This window comes from Tachypleus tridentatus, chromosome 6 (assembly GCF_004210375.1).
Source record: "Tachypleus tridentatus isolate NWPU-2018 chromosome 6, ASM421037v1, whole genome shotgun sequence".
Lineage (NCBI taxonomy): Eukaryota > Metazoa > Arthropoda > Merostomata > Xiphosura > Limulidae > Tachypleus > Tachypleus tridentatus.
Genome location: NC_134830.1, coordinates 26,543,503 through 26,560,908, shown reverse-complemented (window position 1 = coordinate 26,560,908; position 17,406 = coordinate 26,543,503). Strand labels below are relative to the sequence as shown.

At 32.8% G+C, this 17,406-nt stretch overlaps 1 protein-coding gene across 5 annotated transcripts in view; it reads right to left on the bottom strand.

Moving 5' to 3' along the window:
• LOC143252120 (influenza virus NS1A-binding protein homolog) overlaps positions 1–15,890 on the bottom strand; it is a 74,382-nt gene extending 58,492 nt beyond the window's left edge. For 2 of the 5 annotated variants that reach the window (XM_076503791.1, XM_076503792.1), the window contains exon 1: positions 15,734–15,878. The gene's annotated coding sequence lies outside the window, so the exon portion shown is untranslated. Of the gene's footprint in view, positions 1–15,329; positions 15,559–15,733 lie in introns of those variants that run through there. The other 3 variants (XM_076503789.1, XM_076503790.1, XM_076503793.1) reach the window with 3 other exon arrangements.
• Between the last annotated feature and the right edge of the window lie 1,516 nt (positions 15,891–17,406).

The following is a 17,406-nucleotide window of genomic DNA, read 5'->3' as shown; positions in this document are numbered from 1 at the left end:
AGTGAAGAATGATACAGATGTGAGACATTGTGGACATGGGTACCCACATATCGCTATTCTAATTTATATTTCTATATCTTTAATTTTAATTTCTATCGCTATCCCTTCACTTTATTTTATTTCTTTACGTGAGACTCACGAATGGAGGTTAAGACTAATAGTCGGTGTATCCCCACCACAATGTGGGTCCTACTTCAGTGGCCACCTCCAAAACCTAGGATACATTTTTATTTTTATTTATTTTGTTTCGGCTTGTTTTTGGTTATAACAAACTAAGTCAGAGGTTTGAATCTGCTGTTTCTAACACACCCTTCCTTTCGATTTTGTTTTAATTTACTTAACTCTATCAGTATTGATTTTATCTAAATAAAAAATATATGCATATATATATATTGTGTATTTGTGGTTGTATTGAGAGGCCTAGTATCAGTGAAATAATAAGGAATTTCACTGTTGATAATACCCTCCTTCGAGATCTAGAGTGAATTCTGCCCAGGGTGGTGTGTGTGAGGCAGACTCAACTGAAGAGCTTTACTCCTAGCAGCCTTATCTGCGATGTAGATGTAGTCTTACGATTTTAAAACTATTTTAACTGTGACTCTGACATGAGAGTTAATATTCTTCTGTTCCAAACTAAAGTCATTCATTGCCCCTCAAAAACAAAAATCCTAGAAACGCAACTGATCTGGCTAATTTATCTACATTTTTTTTCTTTCTTGCTTTCTTTTTTAAGTACGATGCTCTCTCTTTTGGCATAAATTGGAGTTATATTTTTCCACACACACCCCTCCCCCCAGTATCAGAGCAGCATGTCTGCAGACTTACAACATAAGAAACGGGATTTCGATACTTGCGGTGGGCAGAGCACAGATAGCTTTGTGCTTAAGTACGAAAACAACAATAACAAATTCCTCTACAGCGCCAGTGCTTTTGCATCTCAGCAATTATACTTAGTGTCTGATGTCTCCATGTTATTTTTCCGATTTTCAAACTCTCATGCGTTTGGATAAACATGTGAGTTAAGTTCCATTCCTGACGTATCGTTTCAGGAGATGCTATTAAGAATTACAATGGGTCTTATGACTTCTATTATATTATGTTTCTTTATCTTAAATGAGTTCCAGTATGGCCAGGTGGTTAGAGTGATTAATTCGCAATCTGAGGTTCGCAGGTTCGAATCCCCGTCGCAACAAACATGCTTGCCCTTTCAGCCGTGGTGTTATAATATGCAGTCAATCCCACTATTCGTTGGTAAAAGAGTGGCACAAGAGTTGGCGGTGGGTTGTGATGACTAGCTGCCTTCCCTCTAGTCTTACACTGCTAAATTAGGGACGGCTATCATAGATAGCCCTCAAGTAGCTTTGTGAAAAATTCAAAAACAAACAAACCCCCTTTTCGTTAGTATAAAAGTGGCCCAAGAGTTTGAGGTGGACGGTAATGACTAGTTGTCTTCCATCTAGTCTTTCAGTGCTAAATTAGGGGTGGTTTTAACCCTCATGTACCTTTGTGCGAAATTCAAAACAGATATAATGCCGAAATTCTCATTATTTGTTATACAACGTTGTACGTTTACTTAGTGTCCATTTAATTAATTTGTGGCAGAACTATATATTCACAATATCTATCTTACAAAGAGCATATTTTTTAAACTTCTTTGACTGATTTATGCTGAAAATTTTGATATTATTTAAAATTATATTAGAACGATCTAACGTAATCATGTAGACCACTAAGCTTCTTACACATTTAACCATTTAGCGAATCACCTTGTGATCTGTCTTGTAGAACACATTTCCTTCATAAGAAATTAATACCAAAAACAAGTTATTTTGTAAAAGTATTTCCTCATAACAAGCTATGCAAACTGTTTAATAAATTTCATATTTTTATAAACACCTTTACATTTCTAGTTCTGGCCTATTCACAAACAAGTGATAAATGGCGAACATTTCTTTTAAGCATGTCTTACAAACCTAAAAAATTGCTGTGTAAGTCATGCAGGTAAATAGTTTATTTACTACTATTTGCTTATACATCACATGTCACTTACGAAGTACTATATGTTAAACGTGCCTGTACAACTAACAACTCACGTGCAGTTGACATTCACAATGACCTTCCTTGGTTATTGGACTCAAAATACTCTGTACACCACGCTATCGCATAAAGAGCTTGAGCACTTGTCGCACATGCATTTCAAGGTCGCAATAATTATGTGTACATGTGTTTTCTACAATGATCTACAACGTATATTGCAGCATGATGGTAATATGTATTAACAAACTGATACAAGGTTTTCACGAACTAGAACACAAACTCAATATTTGTATGCAGTAATATGGATATGCGAGTCTGCGTCCCGTTATAACTGAAAATTAAAATCACGCTTTGAAGTTTGGGGTCTCAAGATGCGTTATACGCGTGATGGACAGATCCAGCTATTTGGTTGAAAAGATTTGACAATCTGATGTATCAACTCAAACTTGGGGTGACTAGTGCAGATAACCTATGAGTGTCCTTGTGTTAATACCCGAAAAAAAAAAAAAAGCACAGACTCATTCTTGGTGGTCAGTTTAATGCATAAGTTGTAACACTTCTACTTAAAACAAAAATTTTAATTTTGGTTTATCATTAATCAGAGATGTGTAAGTTGAAAGTTTATAAAAGTTCACAGCTGTATAGTAGGATTGAAACTTACTACACAGCTTCAAATTTTGTGTAAATAATTCAGATTGAGTACATTTCAAAAACAAAAGATACTTGACCACTGAGAAACAGAACCAATTCAGTCAATTCATAATAAACTATTATTGCCAAAGTTCTAATGAATTGATAACTTTAAGTAGATTCTTGGAAATGTAATGCAGGTTTTAAATTAAGAAATGGAGAAAAGTTCTGTACTTAAACTGAGTTGTTATGATAGATGACTTTTTTTAATATGTTTATCTTCACTAGTACTTTTTCACTCGTTTCTGGTCTTGTAGCTTGTTGGTATTCAGTTGGAGAGGAATAAAAGCTTGAATGTTAATAGTCCTACAAAATCATTCTTATGTGCTGTATTTTCACTTCTGAGGAAGTATATTCTCATGGCTTTATATTCTATTAGCCCCCCGCTAGTATAGCGGTAAGTCTACGGATTTACAACGCTAAAATCAGGGGTTCGATTCCCCTCGGTGGGCTCAGCAGATAGCCCGATGTAGCTTTGCTATAAGAAAACACAAAACACACTTATATTCTATAGAAGAGCAAGTAAAATTTGTTTTAAATCTTACCTGATTTATTTTCAACAGGAGAAAACTTTCATAATTTTGTGTACTATTTCCACTAAAAAAGTGTTTAAAAAGAAGCAGGAACTTTACTACCTATATGTTCAGAAATCCTATGTTTTGGTATAAATTATCTAATGAAACAACTTCCTCTTAAGAACTGGTAAAATATTTGTTCATTATAATTATATCTTTGACACAAGAAACATATTTAATTTCGCATATATATATGTAATTGATAACTGTTATTAAAAACACTGAGGTTGTAACAGTTACAAAAAAATTGTTAATAACAAAGTATAAATTAAATACATTCTCTCCAGTCACTTTGAATGATCTTAATCAATAAGCATTATAATTTATTAATGAAATTCCAATTGTCATTCCCACCAATGGTTGTTACTGTTAAAAGAGTGATGGTTTGATGGTTTTGGAACTTACTCATCCTTTAATTTGCTGGTTGAAATTAGCAATAAATGTAAATAAGGATACCAAGACACAAAAACATGTACAGTATTTTGGTTTATTTCTTAGGGTCACTCAGTAATTCATTCAGTTTAATGAACTGTACTTCTTAGAGATATAAATGTATACAGAATAATATAAAATGTAACAGATCATAAGGATTTTTGTTTGTAATTAAGCACAAAACTGAAACCTGGTTTCTAGCATAGCAATGCTGTAGATATACTGCTGTGCCTCTATGGGCAGTTCATTAGGTCATGCACTTAGTTATGTGGATATAATCTCTGAAAATCTGTACAATTGTAATAGCAAGCATACATTCTGAAGAAGAAAAACAGAAACTTGTTTTATCAGGACCTTGAATTTAATGCACATATAAAGCCACAGCATCGTAGCGTAATTTACATATGATTGCATAATTATTGCATATTTAAATAAGAATTTTTAAGACTTTATGTAGGTGATTGTTACAAGATTTAAAACGTTTGACTTTAGTAGGTTGGCAAGTAGTGCCTTTTGGCTATCTTAACCTAAAGTCTAAAAATTCTTTTCCCCTTATTTCAGAAAAATTAAATGACAAATTGATGTTGATGTTGAGATTACAATTATTATATGTGGCTAACATCCCTCCCTATAAATTGTTATTGTTTTAGGCTCTTTATTTTAGGTAAGGGTTACAATGTAAAATCAGTAATTTCGTGGTTTATATTTTTATTTGTTGTCCTCATAATAACTTTCCTTTCTTACATAAAAACTGGGGATCCTTTTCCACTAAATACTGAATGGCAAGTTCAGGAGAAACAAACCATATCTACCAAACTTAGAAATTTTTTGTAAACCTTAACTTTATATTTTTTACTGTATGATAATTTTTGCAATAAATAAAAATCATATCTTTAGAAATTACACCTGTATTATCTCATTGTTACAAAAAATTGCAACAGGTGTTCTCAATTCAGAGTCATACAGATGTAATATGTGTGTTTTGTTACAGCAAAGCTACATTGGAATATCTGCTGCTTCAACGAGGCAAATCAAACCTCTGATCTTAGCACTGTAAGTCCAAAGATTTAACACTGTTCAACTGGAGACCACACATGTGATAAATTTACTTTTGTTAATCAAAAAGCATAACTTTTAATACTGAAACACTCAGGCTTACCTCAAGTTTGTTATTTAATCATTGGTGGAAATTCTAATAGCTCATGGCTTTAGTTTTCTTCAAACATTAGAATTAGGAAATTGCTAGTTTTGAAACAGAGATATTTTTCTGATAATATTAAAATTATCCAAAAGACATTTCAATGAACTCCAGAGGACCACAAAAACTAACATAAGTTATAAGATGTATAAATTATAAAAGAAAGAAACAACAGCATTATAAATGAAGTATTTATATGGAACATTCTTATGTGCATTTATACAAACACCAGATCAGTTTGTGATTTCAATTTAAAATTTATTTTCATTATAACACAGTACAGTAAATAGAAATATTTTATTTAAAACTTATGTGACTTACTAGTTTCATAATATTCTAGTAGTACTTTTTTTTTAATCTTTCCAAGCAGTTGTTCTGCATGTAACTGTTCACATCCTTATGAAGTGCAAAAGGTTGAAAACTTATGGTAATCTCAATGAAATAAGTACCGGTTTGATATTGTGTCTGTGTCTACTCTCTGGGCCAGAAACACCGAGGGATAACACAAGTGCATATATAAATTGTTATGAGTTAAGGGTTATCTCTCTTAAATATGGCATAAGTAGTTTAGGAATCATGGGATACTGCACTAGAATTTTTGTTTGACATGAGATGCAGTATCACATTAATATTCGGCCCTTGTTCCATGCAGACATGATTATTCATGCTCTTCTTGTTCTGTGTAGATGTAATTATTATTGCCATCCTTGTCCTATGTTTGGCATGACTTTTATCCTGGCAGACAGTTAAGGTTACAAACAGACATAAAAACTAGCAAACTGGTAATAAACAGCATCTTGGAATAAATGTTTTGTTTACTTGCCTACTTGTGTATGTGATTTACCTTTATTATCTGCATAACATTTCTGGAATCTCTTGCATTACAGACTCATTTGACTACTTATTAGATGTCATTGTAGTTATACACCAAGTATATATTGTACAAACTCTACATGAGCTTTAAAAAACACACATTCTTAAAAGACATGCTGGATATATATACAACGAAAGCCTACAACAGATATGGTAACAAAATTATCTTTACAAGTGGAATCTTACACAGCTGAAAGTTGTTGATAGAGCACAGCTGTACACATTCTACTTATTATACACCAAAATATATCAATCACATGACTTGAAACAGTGTGGTCTAATAGTGACACTGAATTATATCTTCTGTTCTATTGTTCTGTTTCTGGCCAGGCAACTTCTGTTTTTAGAGGCCCCTGGCTATATTAAAAGTACAAAATGATGACATATGACAATCATTAGCCCAAAAGTAGTGTGAAACATAATTTAAATGTTTTTTATTTAACATTTAATAAATGTTTTTCGAGTTTTTAGTAGCAAAATTTAACAAATTAAAAAAGCAAAAAACGTGTTTAAATTTGAGGCCCTTCTTGAGCTTGAGGCCAGAGCCAAATGGATCTCCTGGCTTTCCATCTAATTGGTTCTACATACCACCAGAATATCTAGTTATTTGTTTATACTAGTTTTTACAGTCATATACCTAAATATTTGTTTGATTAGTGACGCTAAAAATTTTGTGTTTATAAAGTATTTCCATAGCAATGCTCTTTAATTTCGTTTTTTTTTTCTTTGTTTGTGTTTGCATTCATCTTTAATATTACAAACGAATATTTAATTAATTCGCATAACGTTTGAAATTCTTATTAAATATATACATTAATAGCATTTCAAGGAGAGTTTTGTCTGTCATTGTCCAGCCCAGCATATTAGTTCTGGTATTGAAATGCCCTTTTTACACACCTCTGATTTTAAATTCAAAATGGATAAATTGAGAGGAAAGTTAAAAAAATGACAAATATGTGATATTTATCAAAAGTTTTTGGCCTATCTTTAATATTTATTTTTATAATACAGACATATTTGTCAGAGAATATTATGCACAGGGTTCTGTATATTATTATATGTGAGTGTTTACTAAAGAAGGTCCAGCATGGCCAAGTGATTTGGGGTGCTTGACTAGCAATCTGAGGGTCGCGTGTTCGAATCTCCGTTTCATGAAATATGCTCGCTCTTTCCACCCTGAGGGTGTAATAATATTTCCGTCAATCCCACTACTCCGTGGTAAAAGAGTAACTCAAGCGTTGCCTTCCTTCTAGTCTTTCACTGCTAAATTAAGGACGGGTAATGCACATAGGACTCATGTAGTTTTGCACCAAATTCTCAAGCCAAACTTTACTGAAGCAGTGGTCCTCAAAGATACTTTGTTCCGAACTAATGATAGCTCAAAATAGTTTTGCTATAAAACAAACGAACTACTTGAATCCCATTGGTCTGCTAACCACAGATTGAGAACCGCTGTACTAATGTGTAACACAAAATGAGGACCTTTGGTAGTTGTGTATATGCGAGCTTTGTGGCTGAGAAATAATTATGACCATTCACGTGAGGATAGGGCCTGAAGAATGGAAAGTTAATAGGTTAAGATTAATGAAGTTACGGCATGGGGTAGTATACTTCCAAACGTGATACGTTAATTTTGATCAGCGTTGTTTCACAACTGAAATACTAGAAACGTGTTAATTTACACAGGCTTTAAAAGTTTTGTTTTCGATAGTATAAGTTGAAGTATATCGTTTTTATTTTGAAAATTACATTTTGAAATTTTGTTACACAAACTAATACCTAGAAGTTGTTTTGTGTTGTTATTTGTTTATGTTCTGGTGAAATAGGTTTGTAAGCCAAACGAATCATAATGGCAGAAGAGAAGGTAAGATCCTCGTGACAGTTAAGGAATCAACAATTTTATTATAATATTTCGCATGCCTCTTTATTTAGATAAGACACACAGCACAGACACGGAAAAATCGAACACCCACACGAACAGAAATGTCGAAACTTCGTTATCCTTCTAAGAAAGTCTATTGGAAAAACGTAAGCCTTGTCTAAAATGCTACACAAAGTCGTATGACAGTCGTTTCTGAATATAAAAAGTAGCCACATCAATGCACGAAAGAAAAAGCCTTATTTTACTGGAAGCAAGAAATGTAATCACACATTTTCTTTCTATCAAGAATATGTATTATTAACATGTATTAAATTATATAAATTCAAAATATTTTTTTCAAGTTAACATTTTGCAAATTTATGCGAAGAATGACATGAATTATATGCACGGCCAATCAAAATGACTTCCTCTTTTACCAGTATATATTGTGGCGGATTTACTATTATGTATTAATTTTACTAGCTATGTTTGTTTCAGTTTGATATATATTTAGAAATGCACATGTATATTGTAAAATTCCTACCTGTTTTCAGAATTTGTAGAAGATTATCAAGCGTAATAATCAACAATGTATATATTTACGTAAACACCAGTATTTTTGGGTCAACTGAACTTTCTAGAACATTGTCTTAAAGTTTATAAATCGCTACACGTGGGGAAAGAGTAATAATATTGCTGGTCTGTTACACTCAGTAAACTTTGTATCTAGGAAGCTATATTTCTGATAAACACTTATTAATCGGAAAATTATAGATATTTGACCAAGAACGATTATAGATTTCGAACATTATAAACTGTTTAATTTCAGATGTTAGTATTCGTGTGAGGATATTAGATATCTTACTGAGGGAAGAGTGAGCTTATAAACCGTGTGAGGCCAGCTACGAACAGATGTAGCTAGCTTTCCTATCAAGAAAAGTGTACCTATGTATCAACATAAAATAAATTCACTCTAAATGACCCATCGATAAAAGATTCAGTTCAAGATCAAACAGAAGAATCAGTATTGCTTCTAAGTGTGTATATAATCATTATTTGTTATAAGTAGTTGTAACAACCGTTATTATAAATTGTATTATTGTTTGTGTATTAAAATATATTTGTATTTTAAAAAAAGCTGGAAATTGTGTGTATCAATCTTGTTGGTAAATGTATTTGATACTTATCGACATTCAATTAACTTCTAAATTAAAATTAAAATTTACGGCTATTTGAAATCGTAAGTCGTTAACATACGTAACATAATAAACCGGAGACACGTCTGGGATAAATTATAATACGTAACATAATAACCTCATGTCTGAGATCTGAATCAGAGACAAAATTTGGTCTAAATTAAAGTTCAAATCTTAATTCAATTTATATTTATCAATGCCAACAAGAGTTGATCAGACCCGTATCGAAGCTGAAATAAAAAGTAAACATCTCGAGGCCTAACAAGCTCGTATTGAAGCCGAAAAGGAAATCAAGCTGAATGAAATGGAAAGTAGACTCAACTCTAATTGACCAAAACAAGATGACAACTTTGAACTCAATTGATGTATTAAAGTACCACCATTTAATAAAAATGAAGTTGACAAATATTTCCAACATTTTCAGAAGATTTCTCAAACTAACGAACGGCCACCTTAAAATGGTCATTATTATTCAAAATGTTTTAACTGATAAACCACAAGAAGCTTGTGCTGCTCTCTGTCTAGAAGGTTGTACAGATCATGATAATGTTAAAACAACTGTTCTCAAAGCATAGGAGTTAATATCAGCGACAGTTTCGATAAATTAAGACAATTATGTCTGAGAAATTTAAACGCTGTACAAGTGATGACCTCAAAACCTACTTGGATGAAAAAAAAAAAAAAGCTGAAACACTGCAGGAAGCAGAAGTCTTTCGATAATTACATTTAAACACATAAAAATACTTTTCATAAAAAGAAATTCCCGCCATCTAAGAAAAAACCTGTACCTGTAAAAACCAGTAAAGTTGAGGATACTTAAAAAAAAAACACTTCAAGTTTGACATCTTCTGACAATCAGGACAAAACTTCATCAAGGTCTGTCTGTTATTTCTGTAAAAAAATCTGATCATGTTATGTCCGATTGTAGGTGGTTTGAAAAAGAAAAAGAGGTAACACCCAGAGCATTCGTGACCACATATGAACATAGTTTCACCAGATAACCTGCAACAAGTAGGGAGTTTTATATCGTTAGTTTGCTACAGTCAGTATACTATAAACCTCGGAAGCTATAAAAGTGATAAATGTTTATCGATCGAGAAATTACAGATATTTGACCAGGAATGTTTACAGATTTCGAACATTACAAACCACTTCACTTCAGAGAATTAACTTCGGATATTAGTATTTCTACAAGGATATTAGATACTTTCATTTATGAAAGGTTAGCTTATAAACGGCATAAAAATAGCAAAGAACAGCGAGCTAGCTAGCTAGCTTCCCCTTCAGTTAACTATACTGATATCAACTCGAAATTAATTAGTTCATCGTGAACCATTGTATTGTCGTTTGAATACTGAAATATATTTGTATTAAGAAAGAATATTATGTGTATAAGTCTTGTTGCCACACAATATAAATTTGATACATGTCGACAATCAATTAATTTCTAAGTTAAAATTAAAATTTACGGTTATTTGAAATAGTAATTCGTTAACATACATAATATAATAAATAGGAGACTCGTCCGGGCCAAATTATAATATGTAACAATACGTTGTGAGACTACACATTATTTTATGGACTAAATTTACCAGTATATTGTTGTATCTGTTTGTTTTGAATTAAGCACAAAGCTACACAATGTGCTATCTGTGTATCGAAACCTGGTTTTTAGTGTATAAGTCCGCAGACATACCACTGTACCACTGGAGGACTATTTGTCGTGAGGCTACACCTTAATTTACATACTGAAAACTGATGCTCGTTTAAAAAGCATTTTTCTATTTCAGTATGTGAAGTTGTAAAATGTTCACTTCAAAATTCTATTTCGTTTAATAAAACTTAGAGGTTTGGAAGAAAAGTGTTCATCTAAAATTGTTTCTGAATTTTTAATCATATACTGTAATAAGCAATTTAAGTAATCTTAACCAACATTCAGTGATTAATATAGACTGCAGCTCTTAATTCGTAAGAACTTTTAACCTTTATTATCGGACAGTTTTTGTCAAGCAAGTAACTTCACAAGCATTGCATAAGAATCGGTGCCAAAAATTGTCAGAAGTTCATCTGCTGTTCAAAGTATATGTATACGAGAAGTTATTTTCTTGTTTGAAGTTAAGCAGAAATTCACACTATGGGCTATCTGTGCTCTGCCTACCACGGTTATCGAAACCCAAATTATAGTGGTATAAGTTCTTAGACGTCCTTGTGTGCCACTGATGGGGGGGGGTGTATACAAGAGAAAAATATTAAACTTTGGAATCCTTAGTTCTTACTTTAAGTTTTATATAATTGTTCAGCTGATGATGAAACACAGCATTACTAACCCAGTAGTTTTATATTTACTGAAGCTAATAATAGTACAAATTAAACACATAACCAAATAAAATCACAACATTTAGATAAATGGGAACAAATATTAAGGAAGCGCAAAACATATAATAACAACAAAATGTTGAATAAACCAGTCTGAGAACCCAAGAGTTCATTGAATAAACCAGTTTGAGAACCCAAGAGTTCAATGCTGTGTGAAACCAGGATATTTGTCATTCGGTGAGAGCTTGGTGGCTAGGACGCTCGACTCGGGATCTAAGGGTCGCGAGTTCGAATCCTGATCACCGACAATGCTCGCCCTTTCAGCCATGGGTCGTTATAAGTGACGATCAATTCTACTATTCATTGGTAAAACGAGTAGCCCAAGAGTTGGTGGTGTTAACTAGCTGTCTTCCTTCTATTCTATCACTGATAAATTATGGATGGTTAACGACATTCAAAACAAGTCAAATCAAACCTCCGGACTTACAACTTTACAATCCAGGGATCGATTCACTGCGATAGACACAGCAGCTAGCTCGATGTGGCTTTGCTCTTTAAAAAAAAAAAAAAAAAAAACTGTTGACTCTAATTTATCTGAAATTAGTGGAATACTTTGGAATTATCATTCCAATATACATATATCAAATGGGTGATAAACACAGCCGTAACTTAGAATGAATTACCAAGGGTGTCTCAAACTAATGGACTGGTGACACTTGGACAGAACTTTGTCCGATAAGAAGCGGATTATTGTGCAAGAGGTTTACAGAAGTAAAATTTCAGCACTCATTCTAGTGTTAACTACTGCATAACAGATATTTCTAGTTTCACATACATGTCGCTTTGAATTTAACAGCTTATTTTACTTTGCAGATTACCATTTTTGAAATAACCAAATATATGTTTCATGCATAAATAATACCACTTTATTTTTCTAAACTTACCGCAAACATTTTAAAATAATAGGAATGTAACTGCTTCATCTGTTATCTTATACAGTTTTTAAACATTCCATGATGACTACTATATATCATTATACCTATATCGTTAGTAATCCAATATATACTCACATAAAAAACAAGTTTGAAACGCTCTTTCCAAAAACCACAGGTTAAGCTATAAAAAATGATACACTAAAATGACTCTCATTTTCTATTACAAATTCATGCCTGCATATAATAATATCTGAGTGTAATGTTCGTGATTCAAAAACAGTATATTATGAAACCTCTACATTGGTTTACTTTTTATCTTGACTTTAGGATCTGTCACAACGCCAACAAACTTGTAAAAAACTGATCTTAACTGAATTAATATATCGTGTTTAATTAAACGAGGTATTCATTACATGTCACTCAAGAAGTAATATACCTAGAAAGTAGTTAATCTAGGTACTTGGGAAAACAAACATTACTATTAGAACAGGAGGTTTAGAAGTTATCACGTACCCCCAATGAGGCCTGGCATAGCCAGGTGGGTTAAGGCGTTCGACTTGTAATCTGAGGGTCGCGGGTTTGAATCCCCGTCGCACCAAATATGCGCGCCCTTTCAGCCGTGAGGGCGTTATAATTTTACAGTCAATCCCACTATTCGTTGGTAAAAGAGTAGCCCAAGAGTTGGCGGTGGATGGTGATGACTAGCTGCCTTTCCTCTAATCTTGCACGACTAAATCACGGACGGCTCGGGCAGACAGCCCTTGAGTAGCTTTGCGCGGAATTAAAAAAACAAAGTACATCAATAAAACATTTTAAATCATCTTAAAGAAAGTGAACTCTTCAATACAAACACGACGATTATAATCCAAGCACATCTTCAATGGGCCCGGCATGGCCAAGAGTGTTAAGGCGTCTGACTCGTAATCCGAGGGTCGCGGGTTCGAATCCCGGTCGCACCAAACATGCTTGCCCTTTCAGTCGTGGGGGCGTTATAATGTTACGATCAATTCCACTATTCGTTGGTAAAAGAGTTGCCCAAGAGATAGCGGTGAGGCGTGATGACTAGCTGCCTTCCCTCTAGTCTTACACTAAATTAGGGACGGCTAGCGCAGATAGCCCTCGAGTAGCTTTGCGCGAAAATTCAAAGCAAGCAAACAAACTCATCTTCAATAACTATACTTATTTTGATCAAGATTATACTGTGTTTTTTAACGCGCAAAACTAATCGTCCGTAACTCAAAAGTGTAAGACTAAAGGGAAGGCAGCTAGTTCTTAACACCCATTACCACTTTTGGAATACTCTTTTACCAACAAATAATGGGATTGACTGTAACTCTATAAAGTTAGCACGGCTGAAAGGTCGAGCATGGTTAATGCGACGGGAATTCGAACCCATGACCTACAGATTACGAGTAGCCCTAACCTCTTGGCTATGTCAGGCCAGTGGATCATACTTATCATACGAGACTCCTTTATTGTTTTATAAGATGACATACTGGCCATTAAACGACGAAGACGGAATATACCTTCTATGATTGTCTTATAAACATTTGCACTCGTATAATGATATCCTGGTTTTATCGATTTTTGCTATTGAAGTATAAAAATGGAGTAATTACAAATTAAACGTTTTTACACTTGACGTCCGTTTACTTATCTTCATATATATTCGATTTCAAATATATATTGTTCTGAAAACGATACACAAATAATTTTCACTACTTAAATATAAACAAGGTGAAATTTACAAATGAAACATTTTTCATGATTAAATGTGTTCTTAATTAAATATTTCATGTTATGAAAACGAAACAGATATAGTTCGATCACTACATTGTAAACAATAAAAAAATAAATTACGTAGCTACTTTTTTGCAATATAAACGTTATTACATTCTAAAACACTATATCGATAGTCCCTGAGTAGCTTTGTGTGAAATTCAACAAACTAGCAAAAAATAATTTTTCTGAAAAAGCACGAACATGAAGTGTGTGTGTTTTCTTGTAGCAAAGCCACATCGAGCTATCTACTAAACCCACCTCGGGGAATCGAACCCCTAATTTTAGCATTACAAATCCGTAGACATACTGCTGTACTAGCGGGGGCCGGACGTGAAGAAGGCTTAATAAACTATGTCATACATATACATATACACACACACACACACACATACAAACACATATATATATATTTAAATAAACTACGTTATATATATATACACACACATATATATACCGAAATAAATGTTTTGAATATTTATTTGACATATGATAATACGCTCTAAACAATTTCCTCTTTGTGACAATGATTAAAAATAAATTCTTCTTTCACTGGTCAGTGAATGAACAAATTCAAAATGTACGATTTACTTACATTTAAAACATTTATGTCGTTACTTACCTACGTTTAAATTGTATGTAGTTTCAATCTTTCTCAACAAGTACAGCTATAAATCTACCAACATATTCGTTTGGAAAAGAAAAACAAAATAATATTTGCTAGTGGCTATAGTAATTTATTGTTACAGCCATTAAGTCGTGAATACATAATAGCGTATTTATTAACGGTGATGTTTCTAAAATAAAAGAACACAGATAACGACCTAAATGCCGTAATTCACCTTATGTTTTTATTTCAGTTTAATTCAACTGGCTATGAAAACGAAACATAATAGTAAACACCTAGAGGCTACATTTCAGAACGTCATATAAAGTATCTTAAGACTCCCAAGAATTACTCCATTAATAATTTTTGAAGTAATAATGCGAAAAATCATTATATGTAACTGTACTTGTTTTATCAGAAAAAAACTTATTGTAACCTTAATAATTATATAAATATTTCTTAGATATGAAAGTGTTCTCTGACCAATAGTTGCTGCTAGTCAATTACTTCCAGGTAATAAATATACTTTCTTGATTATATAAATGTGCAGGTATTTACACAATACTTATCTCAAGTATGTGGACATAACAGAATAACATTGATATAGAAATAAAACAACACAGGACTGGTGATAAAATTCACTCAATATTTCAAAGGGGGTAAGCTTATCTGGTTGGATTCCCCACACATTTTCGTCGTTATAAATAAATACTTACGTTATGAATATATATATGTGTGTTTGTAGTCCTAAAATACGTAAAAACGTTACCATTCATTTCTGCTTATACTATTTCTTGCTTACTAATGTTACACTTATATACGACACATACCGGTTTATTTAAAACACTTTAATTTAACATTCCATCTTGCTGCGGTTCTTTATCCTGTGTCTTTCCGTAGAATTGTTAGATTTTTTGTGACTATACAGTCATACTGCAGGAAATAGTAATTTTCAGGGCTAACTTTGTTATAAATAAATAAATAATATAACAATACAACTTGCACGAGGAGGGTGGAGACAGTTTAAACATTCTTTTCGTCTCTCATGCCAGTCTTAATTCGCAAAAAAGTATCAGTATTTCTTAAAATGTTTTACAAAACCTTACAATACCAAGAATTCAAAATTTCGAGAAAGCGTAATATTTGTCTAAGCTTGTATTGATCGATGCCAAGAGAGGTACCGAACATATACACTGATCACGTGCTAAGGAAAATGACATGAAAGACGACTTACCCGAAAGAATCCTAACCTTCACCTTGTACGTCTCAGAAGAAACTTGTAGTGATAAGTTTCGAGACAAAAAATCACCTACGAAGACAGTTTCGACTATTACACCTTCCCAGTTGTTTATCGGCAAGTATAGATGTTGCCATACGAGATAGCATGGGCGTGCTTATTTCTTCAGTTTTGATTGGTGGATAGGAACCAATAACAGTGACGAAAATGTGTGAGGGTATACATTTACCATGGCAACGAATATACCATTATAAGTTAAAGGGGTGTTAATTCTTAGAAAACTCTGCTCTCAGTTCTTTTCAGTATTTTCAACTTACAAATAATTTTAATCATACAATAGAAATTTGGAAATTATTATAATTTAAAAAAGTGAAACACGTTTTTCTTTTAGGTTCTTGCACTTTGAATAATAATATATTATTGTATTCTCAAGGGGAATTTTGTGTTATATCAAGTCATTACCACAACATTTTACTGTATGATTATGCCTATGTACACGGTTTGTTTTTAAATTTTGAAATTAGCAGGATAATGACTTCAGATAACTGTCAGGACATACGAGACACAAATGCCATGAAGTCATGGTAGGAAACTTGAATCTCGTTAATCTAATATAAACCTTATACATTTGTAATATTGATTCCACAATGTTTTTCACGCTGTTTAGTGAAATGAAATTCATTGAAGAAGAAAACAGGTCCTAATTATGGTTAAGATTAGGCTTAATATAATTTTGTGACCAGTAGTTTACTGCATGTATATACTTTTGGATATACTTTTGATATTGTTTTTAAAATAAATGAGACTATGTCGTAAGTTTAATGTCACTTTGTATATATAAAACTACGAAAAGTATAATGGAGCAGAAACTACTAAATAACAAAGTGACTTTCTAGACAGAGAAGGCTTCTCTGATAACAATGTACAAGACTAAAAAGTGGAACATAAACAAATTTATGAAATGATAAATAACACTGATACGAGCTGTAGAATCTAGCTTTTAGTAAACAGGTGTTAGGAATATGTTTGGAGGAGTTTAGTTTTAGTAAAAGAATGTGAAAGGTATGTGCTGAAGAGTGTAACTTCTTGTAAGTATGTGTTAGATATGTGCTGAAGAGTAGCTTATAGAAAACAACTGCCAGTGACGTGCTGAAGGGTAGCTTCCAGTAAACAAATATTATGGATATGTATTGCAGAGTCTAGTTTTAAATGTCAGTGCATTAGCTACAAATCCAACTTTCCGAAAAATAGGTTTAGTATTCACAATAAAGGGTAGGTTTCTGGTATAATGAGTGTGTGTGTGTGTGTGTTATGTAAAATAATGGTACGTCATTACGGTAAGGACGTTAGTAATGCTTGCTGTGGAGGTAACTTTTGGTAAGATAAAATGCGATTATTTATGCTGTAAAGATAAATTTCGAATGGAATCTTTATTAGTGATGTAGGCAATATTTTCCTGTGAGATACAGCTTAAAGATATATGGCATACAAACAGTTTCTGTATATAATGATTTCTAGTTATTTGTACTACAAACTCCAGAGATCTATATCCTATATGATATATACGTGTGTTAAACGATTAAAAGGGAAAGCGTTATTAAAATATGTCCAAGTGATGTATACTGTAATAGAGACTCGTTACCAGTAACGAAGATATGTTATCAGCTCTG